The sequence below is a fragment of the Equus caballus genome, chromosome 1 (genome assembly GCF_041296265.1).
Source record: "Equus caballus isolate H_3958 breed thoroughbred chromosome 1, TB-T2T, whole genome shotgun sequence".
NCBI classification, from domain to species: Eukaryota; Metazoa; Chordata; class Mammalia; order Perissodactyla; family Equidae; genus Equus; species Equus caballus.
The window spans coordinates 37844027-37853639 of NC_091684.1; the positions used below are offsets into that span (position 1 = coordinate 37844027).

General features: G+C 46.3%; 1 long non-coding RNA gene across 3 annotated transcripts in view; it reads left to right on the forward strand.

Annotated features, from left to right (window-relative positions):
* LOC138923378 (uncharacterized) overlaps positions 1 to 9373 on the forward strand; it is a 49184-nt gene extending 39811 nt beyond the window's left edge. For all 3 annotated transcript variants that reach the window (XR_011436896.1, XR_011436895.1, XR_011436897.1), the window contains exons 3-5: positions 789 to 897; positions 3681 to 3940; positions 8516 to 9373. This is a non-coding gene — a long non-coding RNA (uncharacterized lncRNA). The remainder of the gene's footprint in view (positions 1 to 788; positions 898 to 3680; positions 3941 to 8515) is intronic.
* Positions 9374 to 9613: the final 240 nt, after the last annotated feature.

Consider the following 9613-nt stretch of genomic DNA (forward strand, 5'->3'; position numbering starts at 1 on the left):
TTGGGGCCTTGGCATTGCCAGTTATTAGGTACAGAGAAGCTCTTTGATCCTGAATTTGAGAGCTTGGAGTTGAGAAACTGACGTGACCAAATAAACGGTGACTCGGCAGCATAGAGAAAGGCTCACTCATGGGGCTTCCAACAGCCTCATCCAGAACTTGGATGAATTTTCTCTAGAGTAGGAGCAATCCTCATGAAGAAGACAGGCTGTTGCTGGCCTGACCCAAGGCCTTTTGGAGAGCCTGGGGTTCTTCCATTTTTAGAGACTCCGGGAATATTAAAAAACACTGAAATGCCAAGTGTTTCCATGCTAAGAGGTGAATGATTTTAACCCGTAAAATGGAGATGTGATTGTGCTATTATCAAGGATTTATTTTTAAATTGATTACTTCATAGTCAAGTAGTTAAGCAGAGGGACTCTGGAGCCCACACAGCCTGAGTTCAAATCCCGGCCCAGCACTTATCAGCTGTTTGATCTTAGGAGCTGTGTGATCTTGGGCACGTTTTTTTGATCTTTCTGTACCTCAGTTTCTAATCTATAAAATGGGCATAGTAGGACCTCCTCGCAGGGTATGTGAGGATTAAATGCACGTCTCAGAAGAGTACCTAGACTCTTAGAACAGTACGCACTATACAAGTGTCAGTAATTATTATTATTGTTGTTATTTTAATGCTCTCCAAGCAGCATCATTTGGTAGAATGATGCTAATTTAAAGTTTTATCTTGAATGTCATTTTCTTTCACTCTTGTCAGGTATCTTGGTGACTGTATATATATTTTCTTTTGCAGATCATTTCAAAATTCTACACTTGAGGCCCTTTGTGAACTGAGACCTGGGCCAGAATGGTCTCTTGGCTCCCCTGGTGAAACAGGATGCCTGCCCCTGCTTCTGAGAGTGGTAGGTACTCCACCTAAGACCTTCCCTACTTGTCCCCAGTGGCCACAGCCTCAGGACTAGGGCTGTAGCTGGGCTCCCATGACGGCAGTTTAGCGACGGAGGGTGAGGTGGTGGGGTGACCTCCAACAAGAGACGCAGACACGTAGGTTGCTGGATTCAATTAATCAATCGTTTGACTGCCCACAAGGGTGTGGCTCTTTACGTATCAGATGCTGTTCTCTCCCTGACTAAAGTTAAAAGGGATTGAGTTTCCAGCTGGCATGGAACAAGTTCTCCGTTGCTAATGGGCTCCCTGGCACAATGCAAAGAGCCCTGCGCCAGTACTCTCAGTACCCAAGGGCTGTGCTCATCTCCTTCCCTAAATATACTTGCGATTGTCAGCAGCCAACTTGTGGGTGGTGTGCAGTCACCACCTGCATACCTTGCAGGACTCAGATGTCACCTAACACCTTCCTGTTGTGGCCCTAGGAAGCTGATAGCATGTAGCAAGTGTGGCATGGAAGATGAACAAGCAGGAGCCAGGGCGCACTCAGGGCATCCTGACCTCTGAGGTCACACTGAGCTGTGTGGTGACCTTGGCACCTACCCCACGGTCAGAGCTCAAATGCTGGCCCAGTGCCATGTGTTTAGATGCCTGCTCTGTATGCTGCCGAATCTTGGCCGCGTTCCAACACCGCCAATTATCCCTTGCCTAGCAGCAGTGAGGTGGCAGTCACAACGCAGAGGTGTGGGGGCGGCTGCGCTGTGCTGCTGGGCCTATGCTTTGCTGCAAAACCCCCTGCCACTCTCCACCCAGCAGGAGGGGAAGTGGCACCTTGAGAGTTTAAAGGCATGACGCTGGAATGAGAGGAAGGAGTTTGTTTTCAGCTAAACATTCCAAATCATTCCGATGGCTGTGAGAAGACCTATACCAAAGCCTTCTGGCGTGCTGGCGGGCATCATCAGCTGCCAGCAAGGATGCCGTTCCCTTACACGGAGGAGGTGTGGGCACCTGGCGGGGTTTGGGCGTAGGGTGCCCATTGATTGAGTTATTTTTAGGGAGATTATTTTCCTGGTTTCTCTTCCTGTTGGAAAAAATGACCCACGTCAGCCGCATGTTTGAGTGCCCTAGGTTTCGAACGTGTTTTGCGTGGAGTGGGCCATGAGCACTACTACCGCCTTGTGAGGAGAGAAGGCAGCATGGAGGGGCAAACACGTTCAGCTCCCTGGGCCTGCGGGCAGGGTGCCCAGCCTTGAAGTTTCAAGTTTCTACCTGGAAAGGACAACATTTACCATTTCTATTCTGAATATTGAGAAAGACTTCAGTAAAGACTTTCTTCTCCTCTAGCACTTTCACTCTGTGCACAAGGAGGAGAAATTCTCTAAAGGAACAGTTTCCAAAACTAGGTTTTTTAAACCCAAGGAACGGTTTTTTTTCCACGTGAAATCTTATGCTACATCCCAGACTATAGAACTGGAACAGCAACCACCCTCCCTGTTGACAACTAGGCCTGGTACCAACTCTTTCTTCCCCAGGAAGCTTGGGAGCAGCCTCACAGATTTCCCGCATCCTCAGTGCTGCCAAAGCGTCTCTCGGTTTGATTTCACAGTCGTCTGCCTCATGTGCAAAGCTCCCAGTTTGCTCGCTCAGATTTGCGAGGGGGCCTTTGGGAGTCTTTAGGGGCAACTGGGTGTTAGCAGAGAGCCTTTGATGCAGAAGCTCTGGGGCCCGGATATCTTATCCTGCATGGATCAGGTGCCTGGAGATTGAGGGTCCTTTCCTCACTTCACGTGGTGTTGGCCAGTGCTTGGCAAAGATTTGCAATTTGTCGAGTTGTCATTTAATAAATATGAATTACACTCCTTCTATATGCTGCCCACATCTCCGATCTCTCTCATGGGTTTTATAGTCTCAAGTGAGAAGATGAAATAAGGAAACAAGCAAGTAAACATGAATGAGTATTTCTGCTGGTGATAAGTACTACGAAGAAAATAAAACAGGTGAAGGGGATAGAGAGAAAATGATCAGCCAGATAGGGTGGGAGTGGGACGGAGGGGGGGGTTCTTTAGACTGGGTGTTTGAGGAAGGCCTCAACAAGGAGTGACGTTTAAGCCGAGACCTCAACAGTGAGAAGCTATCCAGCCAGGAGAAAACCTCGGGGGAGAGTATTTCCCGTACAGAGCCTAGCAGGAGGGCACACGCTTGACTTGTTTGAAGAGCAGAAAGCTGGCCAATGTGACAGAGACCTTAGTGACCAAGGGCAATAAGATTTAGGGCTGATCAGACAGGCCAAGGCTGGGTGTTTTGGTTTTATTTTAAGGGTACTGTAATGGGACTGTGGTGGAAGATTTTAAGGTTTTCTCCCCTTGAGACTCATTCTCTTCTTCCAGTGTTTGAATTGCAATTCATATCTAGAAGATAAACAAATTTATCTTTATCTGTTAATAATGCTACCTAATCAACAACCAAAACCTACAAGTACTTCAAATTGAAAAAGTTGTGGGGTCCCAAAGGAACCAGAAATGTTAGTATTCATTTAACAAATACTAATTTCTTTTTGTGGCTCTAGGGTCTATACTGATAGCTGTGTGACCTTAGGCAAGTCACTTAGCCTTTCTGTGCCTAATTTTTCTCATCTGTAAAAAGGGGATAATAATAATATTTCCCTTATAGTATTTCGAGGATAAGACATTTGTAAAATGCTTAGAACACATGGTAAACATGATATATGTTCACTATTATTATACATGCAAAGGCACAAGTGACTGATATTTGTTCATTTATTTCACAAATATTTCTTGAGTACCTACCACGTGCTCAGGACTGTACTAGATGCTGAGGATACAGCTGTGAACATGGCAGACTGAGTCCCTGCCTGGCATCAGGGCTCCTGCTCCAAACTCTGTAAAAGGAGACGAGGAATTGCCGACAAGGGATCCATCACGTTTGGCCAAAGTGTGCGGAGGTGGTGAAGAGAGGTGTAGGGGTCCTTCCTCATTACACCAGGAGCCACTGGGGGTCCAACCCAGGTCCCATCCTGTGGAAACCCCCTGGAATCTGCAGGTAATGTTCAAATATGAAGAAAATTCCCGTAGAGGTACCATCTCACGGGATGAGTGTGGGCACCTGTTGGGTCCTCAGTCCCTGCAGCCATCCAGCTGACGACATATTATCACGGAGCCCTCATCCCGAGTCCTGAGCCTTAACCTTCTTTCAGCTCTAGGCCTTGCTCCTGGCTTTTGCTTGAATCGGTTCCCAAAACGAATCGCGAGCATCTCTTTTCCCAGTTCAGGTGTGTGCACCAGGCACGTCCCAGGAGGAGAGAATCTGGCATGAACACTCTGAGAGCCAAGTTAGTTTCCCAGATGAGGACAGGGGTTACTTGCACATTCCTATCGGTCTAGATTCAGACAAGTTATGTTATTTAAAAAAAATTGCACCAGTTCCTTGTTTCAGAGTTAGAGCAGGGAGGGTCAGAGAGCCCACATGGGGAGCAGCATCTTAGAGATCTGTCTAAACGCCAATGATTCTCACGGTACTTCCCTTTTAAAAGCCTTCCATGCTCTCATAGCTTTCCAGGTGATCTAGACACCTGGGTGCCCAGCCTTTCTGATGTGGCTCCCACACGCCGCAGCGGCCTCACCTCCTCCCCGTGTTTCCCACCACGCAGCGCTGCTCCGAGTTCTCCAGGCGCACCCTGAGCTCTCTCCCTGCCCCTCCTGTTACTCCCTACCCCTCCTGTTACTCCCTACCCAGACTTATTTGCCTAGGGACACTTCTCCACTTTTAGGACTCACTTGGGTATCACTTCCTCCAGGAAGCCCTCCTTCCTCCCTCCACACTGGATCCGGCGCCTTTGTTCATGCTCCCCTGGGCTGCACAGGGGCCCCACTCCCACACTGCAGCATGTAGGCCGACTCCTTACGCACCCCTTTTGGCAGACCTGGGAACTCCTACAGGGCAGGGCTCACCTTTTCATCTCTGCTGCTTCTCAGGGCTTAATAAGTGCCTGTTAAATGAATAAATGAATGAACTGTGATAACTTTTTCCTGCAGTCCTATTGCAAATCTCTGTAAGTACATTCCTATTTATCACTTCCCGTGTGTCCATTTTGCGGTGAGGGAAAAAGTGAGTCATTACACCTGTAAAAGACCTTGGAACACTGAGGAACTGTCTTGTGGGACTTTTCTGTGACACACCTGTCTTGCATCAGATGATTATTGATTTTCCCTTCTCTGAGGCACATTGGGATGAGTATCTCATGATTACAGCTGCTTAGGGTGTCTGCTAGGGTCTATTTCCCCAGTTTCAGGATTGGGGCTTGAACCTACAGTAGTATCAGAATTCCCGGGTAATTAGGTAAGTGTACTAGCTATCATTAATTTCAGCTACATAAAACAGAAACCACCACCCCAACATGGGCTACACAGAGAGATTTATTCTTCTCTCCTGTAAAAGCAGCCTGGAAGCTGGCTGGCATCTTCCACTTCCTAGCAGTGAGAACATGGATAAGTTAAAAACTTCTAAACCCTTCAGATATCGATGAGTTAAAAATGTTATCACAGGGCTTTTGTGAAGATCTAGTGATGAACCCTGGCCTGGCACAGAGTAAATATTCAATAAATGCTATAAAAAAATAACATTTTCTTATAGCTAGTTGTTTGCTCTGTCAGCTCCTCTTCAGGTTTGCTTTTTTTTTTTTTTTTTTTGGTTAGGAAGATTGGCTCTGAGCTAAGATCTGTTGCCAATCTTCTTCTTTTTGCTTGAGGAAGATTGTCACTGAGCCAACCTCTGTACCAGTCTTCTTCTATTTTGCCTGGGATGCTGCCACAGCGTGGCTTGATGAGCAGTGCTAGGTCCATGCCCTGGATCCCAACCTGCGAACCCCAGGCTGCCATAGTGGAGTGTGCAAACTGGCACCACTACGCCACCAGGCTGGCCCCTCAGGTTGCTGCTTTTTAGTAGAACTGATAAACTTCTAGAGATTTGTAAAATTTCAGACATTAGCTGTGGGCACCCTTGTGCCACCATTTACTGTCAACATTTGTTTTCAGCATCCTGAGATGAACCCTGACACAGCAGTATCGTATCCTCCTGTCCTTAAGAATCCTGGAGAGGCTGTGCTTCTTGTGGAGAAAGAAGACTATTGCAGGAGTCAGAATGGGGCCTCGCTGCTCTGGGCCATGCTCCTGCGGCTGATATAAATAGCTACCATTGGTATTCAGGGTGGTGGGTTATGTGATTCTGAGAGATGGCATCCACCATTTCTTTTGATTTGAATTTAGCAATTAAGATGGCTCAGTGTATAACAATTCATCTGGATGTTTTTACTTTGTCTTAGTCTGGGCTCTCCAAAAATAAGGGCCTAAGATAAAGGGTTTATGTGCTATTTCTTTATGAGAGATTATGACCCCAGGTAGCAGGGTGAAGAGACAAAGAAAGTGAGGCAGCGAGAGCCACCAGGTCGATATGTTCCTGAGTTGGTTGCTTCTAATTATTTGATCCCATGGGACCATCACAAGTATCCTCCAAAAAGCCAGATAAATTCTGTATCTGAATAGTCTATTAGAGAGAAGAAAGGAAGAAGAGTTTATTCATCAATTCCTGTCTCCCATTGGTCCCATGGGGTGTTAACTCCCACGTACTTCCGTGTTGCACAGGCGTTGTGGGGTTTCGAGACGCCTAGACCTCTGTGTTGACAGGGAAGCACCAAGGCAAGAGGCAGGAAGGATAGAGTGCCCGTGTGAAGTTGCTCAGAGCCTGCTGTCATGCTGGTCTCTGCAGCAGCTGGAACAAGAGACAGATGGGGCCGAGAGAACGTGAAGTGGCATTAAGCAGTATGCAGGACACTTTTCATTCCACAAAACTCACTGCAGCCTTGCTGTTTGCACAGTGATAAGAGAGGGTGATTCAGCAATGACAAGGCAACACAACCTCCACCCTCAGAAACTCATCATTTTGGGCAACCTGCTCATAAGCCAGGACATGAAATGATTCCACCTTTTTTTTTAAAATGAATAAAAGGTGTGCATTTATTACACTGAAGAATTCCGAGTGCCAATGAGCAATCAGGAGAGAGACACTGTGAGAGCACGGAAATATCCTGCTCCTCAATAAACTTTCCTCTTTATCTTAAATGTTTGAGGATTCTTGCCCGAACCACTCTCTACCGTGGCCTGAACTTTCCAACTCTGCTACTCCTTCCAGTGCAGAGCTTTTTGTACCTTCATTGGAGAGGGGAAAGATCCTGTACTCACAATGAAGCAATGTTGGAGACCGCTGTGAAAACAAGTGAAAAACATCAAACATCTTCCAAGACTCCCAGGACTATAGATGTAGGAAGTACACAAAACATTAAAAATGAATCATCCAAAAGAAAATCATACTCTTTGGCTTAATCCTACTCTGAGTTCAGAACATTAAAAATAATTTGCATGTGATGAATATGGTCCCCTAAATATATAGTTGATTAGTTATTTTACATACACATTTTAAATTCAACTCATTATGTATTTACGATTGGGAAGCAACCTCAAACTTTTTTTTTTTTGAGGAAGATCAGCCCTGAGCTAACCTCTGCCACCAATCCTCCTCTTTTCATTGAGGAAGATCAGCCCTGAGCTAACGTCTGCTGCCAATCCTCCTCTTTTTGCTAAAGAAGATTGGCCCTGAGCCATCTGTGCCCATCTTCCTCTATTTTATATGTGGGACCTGCCACAGCATGGCTTGACAAGCAGCATGTAGGTCCACACCTGGGATCCGAACCAGTGAACGTGGGCCCCCCAAGCGGAATGTGCAAATTTAACCACTGTGTCACCAGGCCGGCCCGCCTTAAACATTTTTGAGCAGCAGAAATATACGAGACAAATAATAACACTGGCAAAGTGCCCTGTATTTTTATCCCAGAGTTAAACCATAAACAAACAGTCTCAGGTTACTAAGAAAACTTGGAAAATGTCGTTTTGTATTTTAAGAATCGTGTTTTGGGGAGGGAGGGAGAGAGAACAACAGCTTTCTCTGTGGCTTAAAATACTCAACAGTTCGAAGTCAGACACTTAAATTAGAAGGGAGCAGCTCTAAGGCAGGCAGCATTCTGAAGAGGGAACTCCAGCATGGAAGCAAACCATTGCTGTTTCTTCATTCAACTTCTTCACGATGCTCCACTGAAGATGTTCCCACTTAGAAGCTGTGGAGGGCATTTCTATTTCAGAAGGGCAGACGCTTGGCAGCGTGAATGACTTTTTCATCTTGTTAGCTGGAATGAATGGTAACTTGTGAAATGTTTTTCCATTTTTAAACAAAAGAGTCTCTGTATCCCAAACCATGTATTCCAGCGCAAAGCAGCCTCCTTTAGGGGTCTACGGGTAACACCTGCCACCCACCAGTCTACTGTGAGCCTTGTAGGTAGGAAGGATGGAGGGTGTGGGTAGGGCGGGAGTTCAGCTGTCAGGGAGCTTGACTGTAGTAACCTTGCCTCTACGACTTACAACCAGAGAGATGCTCCTTCCCCTCGTATTTTAATCTCATTGGAGGCTCTTCATCAACACGTTGTTCCTCTGAACACATCTGGAGCACAGCACATTGGCAAATGGCAGGCAGGGAGCAAGAAGCACGCACTCACTTTCCCTTGTTTTTCAGGAACCCAGGCTTGATCAGCATGAAACTGCAGGGGAACCCAACCAAATGTCCACAGGAAGACTTCTCCTGGGGACGATGCAGCACCCGACATCATTAATCTCTTGTGGCCATTCCACTGCCTCCGTCTTCCAGACCCTGGCTGCAGTTCTGGTCCAGGGGGCCAACACAGCCTCCAGGTGGAAGTCGTTGTCTCAACAGTATTAACTCTTGCAAGGAGAGTGGTAGACGGTAGACTCTTCCAGTGCAGGCACCCTGTCCAGAAGGAGCCACTTCTGGAGGTCAGTCCCCTCAGATGACATCTTTTTCTTAGACCTTTCCAGAGACATTTCTCCCTTGTCCACCTTTGATTTTCTCTATGACCGTGCCTGTAACTTTTTCTCCTTGGCTGTGACAGGAATGTTCTTTTGATTTGGGTAAGCATATTCACAGAGTCACTTATATGCTTCTAGTTTCTAGCCTCTAGTGCTCAGCTTTAAATGATGGCACCAGGCCCCCACAATGTCTCCGTGAAGCAGCTTGACAGGTGGTACTTTGGAAGGTAATGGAGGAATGGTTACCTTCTTCCAAGGTTTTAGGCTGTTGTTGCATTGAGCGTTCTCCTGTGGACGGGATGCGTTGTCATCCTTCATAGACCTTTGTCCTTCAGTTCCCTTTGCTGAGGTTCTTGATAAAGTGGATGTGCTTGGCTCACTCGAAGCCCGCTCTTCCTCTCTAGTGTCTACAGATACCACTCAAATTTGAGTCATGTCTGCTTCCCCTGACTTCTCCGTGGAGGTCCACTCCTTGCCTTTTGCATTTTCCATAGTGTGAAAAGAGTTTAGATTGATAAAAATAAAATTCTTCTGACTTCTGGCTCAAGATTGCTCTTTTAAACTCTCCTCCCACTTTCTACAACCCAAAGGCACTCTCAATTCCATCATTCTTTAAATGGTGTATATTTAATATATACTTATTAGAAAAGCAATAAATCAGATGCTTTACCCTAGATGTCAATTTTTAAATCCTTGGAGTGCTAAGGTGGTGACAAAAAGAATAGTTGGACAGGTAGCAAAGCCCTCACGAAGGGGTTAAATTTCAGGGGAACTGGCTTTAAGTGGT